Source organism: Oncorhynchus mykiss, unplaced genomic scaffold (genome assembly GCF_013265735.2).
Source record: "Oncorhynchus mykiss isolate Arlee unplaced genomic scaffold, USDA_OmykA_1.1 un_scaffold_60, whole genome shotgun sequence".
NCBI classification, from domain to species: Eukaryota; Metazoa; Chordata; class Actinopteri; order Salmoniformes; family Salmonidae; genus Oncorhynchus; species Oncorhynchus mykiss.
The window spans coordinates 1,910,159-1,927,658 of NW_023493657.1; positions in this window are offsets into that span (position 1 = coordinate 1,910,159).

Here is a 17,500-nt window from a genome sequence, read left to right on the forward strand (position 1 = left end):
TGTTGCCAAAAACCAGGTTTCTGAAATCGCGCCGGTACCTGTCTGGTCGACCCGCCACTGAGTGTGTAATCCAAAACAGGCCAAATATCGATGAAGCCCTGAACCTCACAGGGCTTCTGTGCGCCCCACCATCGGGGGTCAAATTCAACAAAAACGTGATAAATCAAAAAGTACACATCCGATCTTGATGGGGTTTTTTTTGCACGAAAGTGCATAAATAGACGAGCATTTACATTCAATTAAAAACGTTTTTGTATAAAACATTTTAATAGGAAATCGTGTTTCAAGTTTTGGGAAAAAAGTGAATGTCACAGGATGCATAGGTTCCTGTGGATGCGAATTTTTTTTTACATTATGTAATTGTTGCCCATCACGAGAGAGGGTATGAGACGAAATTTGGGACCTCTAGCCCTTCGGGAAGTATTTTTAATCATTTTTTGAAAATTACAGAAATTGGTCGAAAAAATGACAGAGTCCCACTTTTCACAGCCGTGCACCTGGTGATTGAAAACGTGCATCTGGTAACCCAAAAATGCGGTTCTCAATGCGCTTGCCGGTGTTACAGATATACATGTCCGATAATGATGCACCCTACTACGGACCTTTTTCAATGGGGGTCGGCCTGAATTATTTATGGAAGGTATGATTACTTTTTTTTTCTCCGTGCAACTGGTGATTGAAAACGTGCACCTGGTCACCCAAAACACGGTTCTCTATGCGGTTAGCGGTGTTCCCGAGATTCATGTCCGATAATGATGCACCCTACTACGGACCTTTTCAATGGGGGCCGGTCCGAATTATTTATGGAAGGTATGATTTTTTTTTTCTCTCTCCGTGCAACTGGTGATTGAAAACGTGCATCTGGTAACCCAAAACACGGTTCTCTATGCGGTTAGCGGTGTTCCCGAGATTCATGTCCGATAATGATGCACCCTACTACGGACCTTTTCAATGGGGGCCGGTCCGAATTATTTATGGAAGGTATGATTTTTTTTTTTTTTCAACACTTTTCCCCTCTTTTTCTCTCTCTGCCGGGGCCGGCCCTGGGTGCTTTATGGACGGTTTAAAACATGACTATGGATGCAAATGCTCATTTTCCTCCGTGCACCTGGTGATTGAAAACGTGCATCTGGTAACCCAAAAATTATAAAAGGGTTTTAAATACTTTTACCCGTCATTCTATTGATATAGCCCGCTAGGGGAGTGCCCCACTACGGCCCTCTCTCTGTCAGGGCCGTCCTTGGGTGCTTTTTACACACTTTAAGAAATCACGATGGATGCAGATTGCTATTAATCCTCCGTGCAACTGGTGATTGAAAACGTGCATCTGGTAACCCAAAATTTCAAATATGGTTCAAAATGAATTTAAAGGCACCCCTCTCATTGTTGCCCGCTATGGGAGCACCCCACTAAGGCCCTGTCTCGGTCGGGCCCGTCCTGAGTGCTTTATAGACACTTTAAGAAATCGCGATGGATGCAGATTGCTATTAATCCTCCGTGCAACTGGTGATTGAAAATGTGCAACTGGTGATTGAAAACGTGCACCTGGTCACCCAAAACACGGTTCTCTATGCGGTTAGCGGTGTTCCATCTATTCATGTCCGCTTATGGCGCACCCTACTACGGACCTTTAGCAATGGGGGCCGGCCCGAATTATTTATGGAAGGTCTGATGATGATTTTTTTTTTTTTTTCACCATCTCTTTCTCTCTCTGCCGGGGCCGGCCAAGAGTGCTTTATGGACGGTTTAAAACATGACTATGGATGCAAATGCTCATTTTCCTCCGTGCACCTGGTGATTGAAAACGTGCATCTGGTAACCCAAAAATTATAAAAGGGTTTTAAATACTTTTACCCGTCATTCTATTGATATAGCCCGCTAGGGGAGTGCCCCACTACGGCCCTCTCTCTGTCAGGGCCGTCCTTGGGTGCTTTTTACACACTTTAAGAAATCACGATGGATGCAGATTGCTATTAATCCTCCGTGCAACTGGTGATTGAAAACGTGCATCTGGTAACCCAAAATTTCAAATATGGTTCAAAATGAATTTAAAGGCACCCCTCTCATTGTTGCCCGCTATGGGAGCACCCCACTAAGGCCCTGTCTCGGTCGGGCCCGTCCTGAGTGCTTTATAGACACTTTAAGAAATCGCGATGGATGCAGATTGCTATTAATCCTCCGTGCAACTGGTGATTGAAAATGTGCAACTGGTGATTGAAAACGTGCACCTGGTCACCCAAAACACGGTTCTCTATGCGGTTAGCGGTGTTCCATCTATTCATGTCCGCTTATGGCGCACCCTACTACGGACCTTTAGCAATGGGGGCCGGCCCGAATTATTTATGGAAGGTCTGATGATGATTTTTTTTTTTTTTCACCATCTCTTTCTCTCTCTGCCGGGGCCGGCCAAGAGTGCTTTATGGACGGTTTAAAACATGACTATGGATGCAAATGCTCATTTTCCTCCGTGCACCTGGTGATTGAAAACGTGCATCTGGTAACCCAAAAATTATAAAAGGGTTTTAAATACTTTTACCCGTCATTCTATTGATATAGCCCGCTAGGGGAGTGCCCCACTACGGCCCTCTCTCTGTCAGGGCCGTCCTTGGGTGCTTTTTACACACTTTAAGAAATCACGATGGATGCAGATTGCTATTAATCCTCCGTGCAACTGGTGATTGAAAACGTGCATCTGGTAACCCAAAATTTCAAATATGGTTCAAAATGAATTTAAAGGCACCCCTCTCATTGTTGCCCGCTATGGGAGCACCCCACTAAGGCCCTGTCTCGGTCGGGCCCGTCCTGAGTGCTTTATAGACACTTTAAGAAATCGCGATGGATGCAGATTGCTATTAATCCTCCGTGCAACTGGTGATTGAAAATGTGCAACTGGTGATTGAAAACGTGCACCTGGTCACCCAAAACACGGTTCTCTATGCGGTTAGCGGTGTTCCATCTATTCATGTCCGCTTATGGCGCACCCTACTACGGACCTTTAGCAATGGGGGCCGGCCCGAATTATTTATGGAAGGTCTGATGATGATTTTTTTTTTTTTTCACCATCTCTTTCTCTCTCTGCCGGGGCCGGCCAAGAGTGCTTTATGGACGGTTTAAAACATGACTATGGATGCAAATGCTCATTTTCCTCCGTGCACCTGGTGATTGAAAACGTGCATCTGGTAACCCAAAAATTATAAAAGGGTTTTAAATACTTTTACCCGTCATTCTATTGATATAGCCCGCTAGGGGAGTGCCCCACTACGGCCCTCTCTCTGTCAGGGCCGTCCTTGGGTGCTTTTTACACACTTTAAGAAATCACGATGGATGCAGATTGCTATTAATCCTCCGTGCAACTGGTGATTGAAAACGTGCATCTGGTAACCCAAAATTTCAAATATGGTTCAAAATGAATTTAAAGGCACCCCTCTCATTGTTGCCCGCTATGGGAGCACCCCACTAAGGCCCTGTCTCGGTCGGGCCCGTCCTGAGTGCTTTATAGACACTTTAAGAAATCGCGATGGATGCAGATTGCTATTAATCCTCCGTGCAACTGGTGATTGAAAATGTGCAACTGGTGATTGAAAACGTGCACCTGGTCACCCAAAACACGGTTCTCTATGCGGTTAGCGGTGTTCCATCTATTCATGTCCGCTTATGGCGCACCCTACTACGGACCTTTAGCAATGGGGGCCGGCCCGAATTATTTATGGAAGGTCTGATGATGATTTTTTTTTTTTTTCACCATCTCTTTCTCTCTCTGCCGGGGCCGGCCAAGAGTGCTTTATGGACGGTTTAAAACATGACTATGGATGCAAATGCTCATTTTCCTCCGTGCACCTGGTGATTGAAAACGTGCATCTGGTAACCCAAAAATTATAAAAGGGTTTTAAATACTTTTACCCGTCATTCTATTGATATAGCCCGCTAGGGGAGTGCCCCACTACGGCCCTCTCTCTGTCAGGGCCGTCCTTGGGTGCTTTTTACACACTTTAAGAAATCACGATGGATGCAGATTGCTATTAATCCTCCGTGCAACTGGTGATTGAAAACGTGCATCTGGTAACCCAAAATTTCAAATATGGTTCAAAATGAATTTAAAGGCACCCCTCTCATTGTTGCCCGCTATGGGAGCACCCCACTAAGGCCCTGTCTCGGTCGGGCCCGTCCTGAGTGCTTTATAGACACTTTAAGAAATCGCGATGGATGCAGATTGCTATTAATCCTCCGTGCAACTGGTGATTGAAAATGTGCAACTGGTGATTGAAAACGTGCACCTGGTCACCCAAAACACGGTTCTCTATGCGGTTAGCGGTGTTCCATCTATTCATGTCCGCTTATGGCGCACCCTACTACGGACCTTTAGCAATGGGGGCCGGCCCGAATTATTTATGGAAGGTCTGATGATGATTTTTTTTTTTTTTCACCATCTCTTTCTCTCTCTGCCGGGGCCGGCCAAGAGTGCTTTATGGACGGTTTAAAACATGACTATGGATGCAAATGCTCATTTTCCTCCGTGCACCTGGTGATTGAAAACGTGCATCTGGTAACCCAAAAATTATAAAAGGGTTTTAAATACTTTTACCCGTCATTCTATTGATATAGCCCGCTAGGGGAGTGCCCCACTACGGCCCTCTCTCTGTCAGGGCCGTCCTTGGGTGCTTTTTACACACTTTAAGAAATCACGATGGATGCAGATTGCTATTAATCCTCCGTGCAACTGGTGATTGAAAACGTGCATCTGGTAACCCAAAATTTCAAATATGGTTCAAAATGAATTTAAAGGCACCCCTCTCATTGTTGCCCGCTATGGGAGCACCCCACTAAGGCCCTGTCTCGGTCGGGCCCGTCCTGAGTGCTTTATAGACACTTTAAGAAATCGCGATGGATGCAGATTGCTATTAATCCTCCGTGCAACTGGTGATTGAAAATGTGCAACTGGTGATTGAAAACGTGCACCTGGTCACCCAAAACACGGTTCTCTATGCGGTTAGCGGTGTTCCATCTATTCATGTCCGCTTATGGCGCACCCTACTACGGACCTTTAGCAATGGGGGCCGGCCCGAATTATTTATGGAAGGTCTGATGATGATTTTTTTTTTTTTTCACCATCTCTTTCTCTCTCTGCCGGGGCCGGCCAAGAGTGCTTTATGGACGGTTTAAAACATGACTATGGATGCAAATGCTCATTTTCCTCCGTGCACCTGGTGATTGAAAACGTGCATCTGGTAACCCAAAAATTATAAAAGGGTTTTAAATACTTTTACCCGTCATTCTATTGATATAGCCCGCTAGGGGAGTGCCCCACTACGGCCCTCTCTCTGTCAGGGCCGTCCTTGGGTGCTTTTTACACACTTTAAGAAATCACGATGGATGCAGATTGCTATTAATCCTCCGTGCAACTGGTGATTGAAAACGTGCATCTGGTAACCCAAAATTTCAAATATGGTTCAAAATGAATTTAAAGGCACCCCTCTCATTGTTGCCCGCTATGGGAGCACCCCACTAAGGCCCTGTCTCGGTCGGGCCCGTCCTGAGTGCTTTATAGACACTTTAAGAAATCGCGATGGATGCAGATTGCTATTAATCCTCCGTGCAACTGGTGATTGAAAATGTGCAACTGGTGATTGAAAACGTGCACCTGGTCACCCAAAACACGGTTCTCTATGCGGTTAGCGGTGTTCCATCTATTCATGTCCGCTTATGGCGCACCCTACTACGGACCTTTAGCAATGGGGGCCGGCCCGAATTATTTATGGAAGGTCTGATGATGATTTTTTTTTTTTTTCACCATCTCTTTCTCTCTCTGCCGGGGCCGGCCAAGAGTGCTTTATGGACGGTTTAAAACATGACTATGGATGCAAATGCTCATTTTCCTCCGTGCACCTGGTGATTGAAAACGTGCATCTGGTAACCCAAAAATTATAAAAGGGTTTTAAATACTTTTACCCGTCATTCTATTGATATAGCCCGCTAGGGGAGTGCCCCACTACGGCCCTCTCTCTGTCAGGGCCGTCCTTGGGTGCTTTTTACACACTTTAAGAAATCACGATGGATGCAGATTGCTATTAATCCTCCGTGCAACTGGTGATTGAAAACGTGCATCTGGTAACCCAAAATTTCAAATATGGTTCAAAATGAATTTAAAGGCACCCCTCTCATTGTTGCCCGCTATGGGAGCACCCCACTAAGGCCCTGTCTCGGTCGGGCCCGTCCTGAGTGCTTTATAGACACTTTAAGAAATCGCGATGGATGCAGATTGCTATTAATCCTCCGTGCAACTGGTGATTGAAAATGTGCAACTGGTGATTGAAAACGTGCACCTGGTCACCCAAAACACGGTTCTCTATGCGGTTAGCGGTGTTCCATCTATTCATGTCCGCTTATGGCGCACCCTACTACGGACCTTTAGCAATGGGGGCCGGCCCGAATTATTTATGGAAGGTCTGATGATGATTTTTTTTTTTTTTCACCATCTCTTTCTCTCTCTGCCGGGGCCGGCCAAGAGTGCTTTATGGACGGTTTAAAACATGACTATGGATGCAAATGCTCATTTTCCTCCGTGCACCTGGTGATTGAAAACGTGCATCTGGTAACCCAAAAATTATAAAAGGGTTTTAAATACTTTTACCCGTCATTCTATTGATATAGCCCGCTAGGGGAGTGCCCCACTACGGCCCTCTCTCTGTCAGGGCCGTCCTTGGGTGCTTTTTACACACTTTAAGAAATCACGATGGATGCAGATTGCTATTAATCCTCCGTGCAACTGGTGATTGAAAACGTGCATCTGGTAACCCAAAATTTCAAATATGGTTCAAAATGAATTTAAAGGCACCCCTCTCATTGTTGCCCGCTATGGGAGCACCCCACTAAGGCCCTGTCTCGGTCGGGCCCGTCCTGAGTGCTTTATAGACACTTTAAGAAATCGCGATGGATGCAGATTGCTATTAATCCTCCGTGCAACTGGTGATTGAAAATGTGCAACTGGTGATTGAAAACGTGCACCTGGTCACCCAAAACACGGTTCTCTATGCGGTTAGCGGTGTTCCATCTATTCATGTCCGCTTATGGCGCACCCTACTACGGACCTTTAGCAATGGGGGCCGGCCCGAATTATTTATGGAAGGTCTGATGATGATTTTTTTTTTTTTTCACCATCTCTTTCTCTCTCTGCCGGGGCCGGCCAAGAGTGCTTTATGGACGGTTTAAAACATGACTATGGATGCAAATGCTCATTTTCCTCCGTGCACCTGGTGATTGAAAACGTGCATCTGGTAACCCAAAAATTATAAAAGGGTTTTAAATACTTTTACCCGTCATTCTATTGATATAGCCCGCTAGGGGAGTGCCCCACTACGGCCCTCTCTCTGTCAGGGCCGTCCTTGGGTGCTTTTTACACACTTTAAGAAATCACGATGGATGCAGATTGCTATTAATCCTCCGTGCAACTGGTGATTGAAAACGTGCATCTGGTAACCCAAAATTTCAAATATGGTTCAAAATGAATTTAAAGGCACCCCTCTCATTGTTGCCCGCTATGGGAGCACCCCACTAAGGCCCTGTCTCGGTCGGGCCCGTCCTGAGTGCTTTATAGACACTTTAAGAAATCGCGATGGATGCAGATTGCTATTAATCCTCCGTGCAACTGGTGATTGAAAATGTGCAACTGGTGATTGAAAACGTGCACCTGGTCACCCAAAACACGGTTCTCTATGCGGTTAGCGGTGTTCCATCTATTCATGTCCGCTTATGGCGCACCCTACTACGGACCTTTAGCAATGGGGGCCGGCCCGAATTATTTATGGAAGGTCTGATGATGATTTTTTTTTTTTTTCACCATCTCTTTCTCTCTCTGCCGGGGCCGGCCAAGAGTGCTTTATGGACGGTTTAAAACATGACTATGGATGCAAATGCTCATTTTCCTCCGTGCACCTGGTGATTGAAAACGTGCATCTGGTAACCCAAAAATTATAAAAGGGTTTTAAATACTTTTACCCGTCATTCTATTGATATAGCCCGCTAGGGGAGTGCCCCACTACGGCCCTCTCTCTGTCAGGGCCGTCCTTGGGTGCTTTTTACACACTTTAAGAAATCACGATGGATGCAGATTGCTATTAATCCTCCGTGCAACTGGTGATTGAAAACGTGCATCTGGTAACCCAAAATTTCAAATATGGTTCAAAATGAATTTAAAGGCACCCCTCTCATTGTTGCCCGCTATGGGAGCACCCCACTAAGGCCCTGTCTCGGTCGGGCCCGTCCTGAGTGCTTTATAGACACTTTAAGAAATCGCGATGGATGCAGATTGCTATTAATCCTCCGTGCAACTGGTGATTGAAAATGTGCAACTGGTGATTGAAAACGTGCACCTGGTCACCCAAAACACGGTTCTCTATGCGGTTAGCGGTGTTCCATCTATTCATGTCCGCTTATGGCGCACCCTACTACGGACCTTTAGCAATGGGGGCCGGCCCGAATTATTTATGGAAGGTCTGATGATGATTTTTTTTTTTTTTCACCATCTCTTTCTCTCTCTGCCGGGGCCGGCCAAGAGTGCTTTATGGACGGTTTAAAACATGACTATGGATGCAAATGCTCATTTTCCTCCGTGCACCTGGTGATTGAAAACGTGCATCTGGTAACCCAAAAATTATAAAAGGGTTTTAAATACTTTTACCCGTCATTCTATTGATATAGCCCGCTAGGGGAGTGCCCCACTACGGCCCTCTCTCTGTCAGGGCCGTCCTTGGGTGCTTTTTACACACTTTAAGAAATCACGATGGATGCAGATTGCTATTAATCCTCCGTGCAACTGGTGATTGAAAACGTGCATCTGGTAACCCAAAATTTCAAATATGGTTCAAAATGAATTTAAAGGCACCCCTCTCATTGTTGCCCGCTATGGGAGCACCCCACTAAGGCCCTGTCTCGGTCGGGCCCGTCCTGAGTGCTTTATAGACACTTTAAGAAATCGCGATGGATGCAGATTGCTATTAATCCTCCGTGCAACTGGTGATTGAAAATGTGCAACTGGTGATTGAAAACGTGCACCTGGTCACCCAAAACACGGTTCTCTATGCGGTTAGCGGTGTTCCATCTATTCATGTCCGCTTATGGCGCACCCTACTACGGACCTTTAGCAATGGGGGCCGGCCCGAATTATTTATGGAAGGTCTGATGATGATTTTTTTTTTTTTTCACCATCTCTTTCTCTCTCTGCCGGGGCCGGCCAAGAGTGCTTTATGGACGGTTTAAAACATGACTATGGATGCAAATGCTCATTTTCCTCCGTGCACCTGGTGATTGAAAACGTGCATCTGGTAACCCAAAAATTATAAAAGGGTTTTAAATACTTTTACCCGTCATTCTATTGATATAGCCCGCTAGGGGAGTGCCCCACTACGGCCCTCTCTCTGTCAGGGCCGTCCTTGGGTGCTTTTTACACACTTTAAGAAATCACGATGGATGCAGATTGCTATTAATCCTCCGTGCAACTGGTGATTGAAAACGTGCATCTGGTAACCCAAAATTTCAAATATGGTTCAAAATGAATTTAAAGGCACCCCTCTCATTGTTGCCCGCTATGGGAGCACCCCACTAAGGCCCTGTCTCGGTCGGGCCCGTCCTGAGTGCTTTATAGACACTTTAAGAAATCGCGATGGATGCAGATTGCTATTAATCCTCCGTGCAACTGGTGATTGAAAATGTGCAACTGGTGATTGAAAACGTGCACCTGGTCACCCAAAACACGGTTCTCTATGCGGTTAGCGGTGTTCCATCTATTCATGTCCGCTTATGGCGCACCCTACTACGGACCTTTAGCAATGGGGGCCGGCCCGAATTATTTATGGAAGGTCTGATGATGATTTTTTTTTTTTTTCACCATCTCTTTCTCTCTCTGCCGGGGCCGGCCAAGAGTGCTTTATGGACGGTTTAAAACATGACTATGGATGCAAATGCTCATTTTCCTCCGTGCACCTGGTGATTGAAAACGTGCATCTGGTAACCCAAAAATTATAAAAGGGTTTTAAATACTTTTACCCGTCATTCTATTGATATAGCCCGCTAGGGGAGTGCCCCACTACGGCCCTCTCTCTGTCAGGGCCGTCCTTGGGTGCTTTTTACACACTTTAAGAAATCACGATGGATGCAGATTGCTATTAATCCTCCGTGCAACTGGTGATTGAAAACGTGCATCTGGTAACCCAAAATTTCAAATATGGTTCAAAATGAATTTAAAGGCACCCCTCTCATTGTTGCCCGCTATGGGAGCACCCCACTAAGGCCCTGTCTCGGTCGGGCCCGTCCTGAGTGCTTTATAGACACTTTAAGAAATCGCGATGGATGCAGATTGCTATTAATCCTCCGTGCAACTGGTGATTGAAAATGTGCAACTGGTGATTGAAAACGTGCACCTGGTCACCCAAAACACGGTTCTCTATGCGGTTAGCGGTGTTCCATCTATTCATGTCCGCTTATGGCGCACCCTACTACGGACCTTTAGCAATGGGGGCCGGCCCGAATTATTTATGGAAGGTCTGATGATGATTTTTTTTTTTTTTTCACCATCTCTTTCTCTCTCTGCCGGGGCCGGCCAAGAGTGCTTTATGGACGGTTTAAAACATGACTATGGATGCAAATGCTCATTTTCCTCCGTGCACCTGGTGATTGAAAACGTGCATCTGGTAACCCAAAAATTATAAAAGGGTTTTAAATACTTTTACCCGTCATTCTATTGATATAGCCCGCTAGGGGAGTGCCCCACTACGGCCCTCTCTCTGTCAGGGCCGTCCTTGGGTGCTTTTTACACACTTTAAGAAATCACGATGGATGCAGATTGCTATTAATCCTCCGTGCAACTGGTGATTGAAAACGTGCATCTGGTAACCCAAAATTTCAAATATGGTTCAAAATGAATTTAAAGGCACCCCTCTCATTGTTGCCCGCTATGGGAGCACCCCACTAAGGCCCTGTCTCGGTCGGGCCCGTCCTGAGTGCTTTATAGACACTTTAAGAAATCGCGATGGATGCAGATTGCTATTAATCCTCCGTGCAACTGGTGATTGAAAATGTGCAACTGGTGATTGAAAACGTGCACCTGGTCACCCAAAACACGGTTCTCTATGCGGTTAGCGGTGTTCCATCTATTCATGTCCGCTTATGGCGCACCCTACTACGGACCTTTAGCAATGGGGGCCGGCCCGAATTATTTATGGAAGGTCTGATGATGATTTTTTTTTTTTTTCACCATCTCTTTCTCTCTCTGCCGGGGCCGGCCAAGAGTGCTTTATGGACGGTTTAAAACATGACTATGGATGCAAATGCTCATTTTCCTCCGTGCACCTGGTGATTGAAAACGTGCATCTGGTAACCCAAAAATTATAAAAGGGTTTTAAATACTTTTACCCGTCATTCTATTGATATAGCCCGCTAGGGGAGTGCCCCACTACGGCCCTCTCTCTGTCAGGGCCGTCCTTGGGTGCTTTTTACACACTTTAAGAAATCACGATGGATGCAGATTGCTATTAATCCTCCGTGCAACTGGTGATTGAAAACGTGCATCTGGTAACCCAAAATTTCAAATATGGTCAAAATGAATTTAAAGGCACCCCTCTCATGTTGCCCGCTATGGGAGCACCCACTAAGGCCCTGTCTCGGTCGGGCCCGTCCTGAGTGCTTTATAGACACTTTAAGAAATCGCGATGGATGCAGATGCTATTAATCCTCCGTGCAACTGGTGATTGAAAATGTGCAACTGGTGATTGAAAACGTGCACCTGGGTCACCCAAAACACGGTTCTCTATGCGGTTAGCGGTGTTCCATCTATTCATGTCCGCTTATGGCGCACCCTACTACGGACCTTTAGCAATGGGGGCCGGCCCGAATTATTTATGGAATGTCTGATGATGATTTTTTTTTTTTTTTCACCATCTCTTCTCTCTCTGCCGGGGCCGGCCAAGAGTGCTTTATGGACGGTTTAAAACATGACTATGGATGCAAATGCTCATTTTCCTCCGTGCACCTGGTGATTGAAAAGTGCATCTGGTAACCCAAAAATTATAAAAGGGTTTTAAATACTTTTACCCGTCATTCTATTGATATAGCCCGCTAGGGGAGTGCCCCACTACGGCCCTCTCTCTGTCAGGGCCGTCCTTGGGTGCTTTTTACACACTTTAAGAAATCACGATGGATGCAGATTGCTATTAATCCTCCGTGCAACTGGTGATTGAAAACGTGCATCTGGTAACCCAAAATTTCAAATATGGTTCAAAATGAATTTAAAGGCACCCCTCTCATTGTTGCCCGCTATGGGAGCACCCCACTAAGGCCCTGTCTCGGTCGGGCCCGTCCTGAGTGCTTTATAGACACTTTAAGAAATCGCGATGGATGCAGATTGCTATTAATCCTCCGTGCAACTGGTGATTGAAAATGTGCAACTGGTGATTGAAAACGTGCACCTGGTCACCCAAAACACGGTTCTCTATGCGGTTAGCGGTGTTCCATCTATTCATGTCCGCTTATGGCGCACCCTACTACGGACCTTTAGCAATGGGGGCCGGCCCGAATTATTTATGGAAGGTCTGATGATGATTTTTTTTTTTTTTTCACCATCTCTTTCTCTCTCTGCGGGGCCGGCCAAGAGTGCTTTATGGACGGTTTAAAACATGACTATGGATGCAAATGCTCATTTTCCTCCGTGCACCTGGTGATTGAAAACGTGCATCTGGTAACCCAAAAATTATAAAAGGGTTTTAAATACTTTTACCCGTCATTCTATTGATATAGCCCGCTAGGGGAGTGCCCCACTACGGCCCTCTCTCTGTCAGGGCCGTCCTTGGGTGCTTTTTACACACTTTAAGAAATCACGATGGATGCAGATTGCTATTAATCCTCCGTGCAACTGGTGATTGAAAACGTGCATCTGGTAACCCAAAATTTCAAATATGGTTCAAAATGAATTTAAAGGCACCCCTCTCATTGTTGCCCGCTATGGGAGCACCCCACTAAGGCCCTGTCTCGGTCGGGCCCGTCCTGAGTGCTTTATAGACACTTTAAGAAATCGCGATGGATGCAGATTGCTATTAATCCTCCGTGCAACTGGTGATTGAAAATGTGCAACTGGTGATTGAAAACGTGCACCTGGTCACCCAAAACACGGTTCTCTATGCGGTTAGCGGTGTTCCATCTATTCATGTCCGCTTATGGCGCACCCTACTACGGACCTTTAGCAATGGGGGCCGGCCCGAATTATTTATGGAAGGTCTGATGATGATTTTTTTTTTTTTTTCACCATCTCTTTCTCTCTCTGCCGGGGCCGGCCAAGAGTGCTTTATGGACGGTTTTAAAACATGACTATGGATGCAAATGCTTCATTTTCCTCCGTGCACCTGGTGATTGAAAACGTGCATCTGGTAACCCAAAATTATAAAAGGGTTTTTAAATACTTTTACCCGTCATTCTATTGATATAGCCCGCTAGGGGAGTGCCCCACTACGGCCCTCTCTCTGTCAGGCCGTCCTTGGGTGCTTTTTACACACTTTAAGAAATCACGATGGATGCAGATTGCTATTAATCCTCCGTGCAACTGGTGATTGAAAACGTGCATCTGGTAACCCAAAATTTCAAATATGGTTCAAAATGAATTTAAAGGCACCCCTCTCATTGTTGCCCGCTATGGGAGCACCCCACTAAGGCCCTGTCTCGGTCGGGCCCGTCCTGAGTGCTTTATAGACACTTTAAGAAATCGCGATGGATGCAGATTGCTATTAATCCTCCGTGCAACTGGTGATTTGAAAATGTGCAACTGGTGATTGAAAACGTGCACCTGGTCACCCAAAACACGGTTCTCTATGCGGTTAGCGGTGTTCCATCTATTCATGTCCGCTTATGGCGCACCCTACTACGGACCTTTAGCAATGGGGGCCGGCCCGAATTATTTATGGAAGGTCTGATGATGATTTTTTTTTTTTTTTCACCATCTCTTTCTCTCTCTGCCGGGGCCGGCCAAGAGTGCTTTATGGACGGTTTAAAACATGACTATGGATGCAAATGCTCATTTTCCTCCGTGCACCTGGTGATTGAAAACGTGCATCTGGTAACCCAAAAATTATAAAAGGGTTTTTAAATACTTTTACCCGTCATTCTATTGATATAGCCCGCTAGGGGAGTGCCCACTACGGCCCTCTCTCTGTCAGGGCCGTCCTTGGGTGCTTTTTACACACTTTAAGAAATCACGATGGATGCAGATTGCTATTAATCCTCCGTGCAACTGGTGATTGAAAACGTGCATCTGGTAACCCAAAATTTCAAATATGGTTCAAAATGAATTTAAAGGCACCCCTCTCATTGTTGCCCGCTATGGGAGCACCCCACTAAGGCCCTGTCTCGGTCGGGCCCGTCCTGAGTGCTTTATAGACACTTTAAGAAATCGCGATGGATGCAGATTGCTATTAATCCTCCGTGCAACTGGTGATTGAAAATGTGCAACTGGTGATTGAAACGTGCACCTGGTCACCCAAAACACGGTTCTCTATGCGGTTAGCGGTGTTCCATCTATCATGTCCGCTTATGGCGCACCCTACTACGGACCTTTAGCAATGGGGGCCGGCCCGAATTATTTATGGAAGGTCTGATGATGATTTTTTTTTTTTTTTCACCATCTCTTTCTCTCTCTGCCGGGGCCGGCCAAGAGTGCTTATGGACGGTTTAAAACATGACTATGGATGCAAATGCTCATTTTCCTCCGTGCACCTGGTGATTGAAAACGTGCATCTGGTAACCCAAAAATTATAAAGGGTTTTAAATACTTTTTACCCGTCATTCTATTGATATAGCCCGCTAGGGGAGTGCCCCACTACGGCCCTCTCTCTGTCAGGGCCGTCCTTGGGTGCTTTTTACACACTTTAAGAAATCACGATGGATGCAGATTGCTATTAATCCTCCGTGCAACTGGTGATTGAAAACGTGCATCTGGTAACCCAAAATTTCAAATATGGTTCAAAATGAATTTAAAGGCACCCCTCTCATTGTTGCCCGCTATGGGAGCACCCCACTAAGGCCCTGTCTCGGTCGGGCCCGTCCTGAGTGCTTTATAGACACTTTAAGAAATCGCGATGGATGCAGATTGCTATTAATCCTCCGTGCAACTGGTGATTGAAAATGTGCAACTGGTGATTGAAAACGTGCACCTGGTCACCCAAAACACGGTTCTCTATGCGGTTAGCGGTGTTCCATCTATTCATGTCCGCTTATGGCGCACCCTACTACGGACCTTTAGCAATGGGGGCCGGCCCGAATTATTTATGGAAGGTCTGATGATGATTTTTTTTTTTTTTTTCACCATCTCTTTCTCTCTCTGCCGGGGCCGGCCAAGAGTGCTTTATGGACGGTTTAAAACATGACTATGGATGCAAATGCTCATTTTCCTCCGTGCACCTGGTGATTGAAAACGTGCATCTGGTAACCCAAAAATTATAAAAGGGTTTTTAAATACTTTTACCCGTCATTCTATTGATATAGCCCGCTAGGGGAGTGCCCCACTACGGCCCTCTCTCTGTCAGGGCCGTCCTTGGGTGCTTTTTACACACTTTAAGAAATCACGATGGATGCAGATTGCTATTAATCCTCCGTGCAACTGGTGATTGAAAACGTGCATCTGGTAACCCAAAATTTCAAATATGGTTCAAAATGAATTTAAAGGCACCCCTCTCATTGTTGCCCGCTATGGGAGCACCCCACTAAGGCCCTGTCTCGGTCGGGCCCGTCCTGAGTGCTTTATAGACACTTTAAGAAATCGCGATGGATGCAGATTGCTATTAATCCTCCGTGCAACTGGTGATTGAAAATGTGCAACTGGTGATTGAAAACGTGCACCTGGTCACCCAAAACACGGTTCTCTATGCGGTTAGCGGTGTTCCATCTATTCATGTCCGCTTATGGCGCACCCTACTACGGACCTTTAGCAATGGGGCCGGCCCGAATTATTTATGGAAGGTCTGATGATGATTTTTTTTTTTTTTTCACCATCTCTTTCTCTCTCTGCCGGGGCCGGCCAAGAGTGCTTTATGGACGGTTTAAAACATGACTATGGATGCAAATGCTCATTTTCCTCCGTGCACCTGGTGATTGAAAACGTGCATCTGGTAACCCAAAAATTATAAAAGGGTTTTAAATACTTTTACCCGTCATTCTATTGATATAGCCCGCTAGGGGAGTGCCCCACTACGGCCCTCTCTCTGTCAGGGCCGTCCTTGGGTGCTTTTTACACACTTTAAGAAATCACGATGGATGCAGATTGCTATTAATCCTCCGTGCAACTGGTGATTGAAACGTGCATCTGGTAACCCAAAAATTATAAAAACGGTTTTAAATACTTTTACCGGTCATTCTATTGATATAGCCCGCTATGGGAGCACCCCACTAAGGCCCTGTCTCGGTCGGGGCCGTCCTTCAGTGCTTTATATACAGTTCATATATTACGATGGATGCAGATTGTGATTGTTTCCAAAAGACCCGTGTGCATCTGGTAACCCAAAAATTATAAACTGTTTTAAATCATTTTACCGGTCATTCTATTGATATAGCCCGCTAGGGGAGTACCCTACTACGGCCCTCTCTCGGTCAGGCCCGTCCTTAGGTGCTTTATATACAGTTTAAGATATTACGATGGATGCAGATTGTGATTGTTTTCCAAAGACCCGTGTGCATCTGGTAACCCAAAAATTAAAATATGGTTTCAAAACCCGGGTAACACCACTCTATTTACGGACATGACAGTAGAGCTTACCCCCTGGAGCTATTGACCTCCAGGCTTGTAGGCCCTTACTCACCACCCGGGTATCACCCCTCTATTTCGGGGATGATACCAGCAGGGGACCCCCCCCCACCTCCACAACCTCGCATACCAGGTGAACCAGGGCACCCACACTTAAGCACCCCTCCTCGGACATTAAAGCAGATAACCGCGCTGTTATGAACCGCGTGCACCTGGTCACCCAAATGGAACTTGTGCACCTGGTCACCCAAAAGGACCGGCGTGCACCTGGTCACCCAAAGGCCGGCGTGCACCTGGTCACCCAAAAGGACCATGTGCACCTGGTCACCCAAAGGCCGGCGTGCACCTGGTCACCCAAAAGGACCGTGTGCACCTGGTCACCCAAAGGCCGGCGTGCACCTGGTCACCCAAAGGACCATGTGCACCTGGTCACCCAAAAGGACCATGTGCACCTGGTCACCCAAAGGCCGGCGTGCACCTGGTCACCCAAAAGGACCATGTGCACCTGGTCACCCAAAGGCCGGCGTGCACCTGGTCACCCAAAGGACCATGTGCACCTGGTCACCCAAAAGGACCATGTGCACCTGGTCACCCAAAGGCCGGCGTGCACCTGGTCACCCAAAGGACCATGTGCACCTGGTCACCCAAAGGCCGGCGTGCACCTGGTCACCCAAAGGACCATGTGCACCTGGTCACCCAAAGGCCGGCGTGCACCTGTCACCCAAAGGA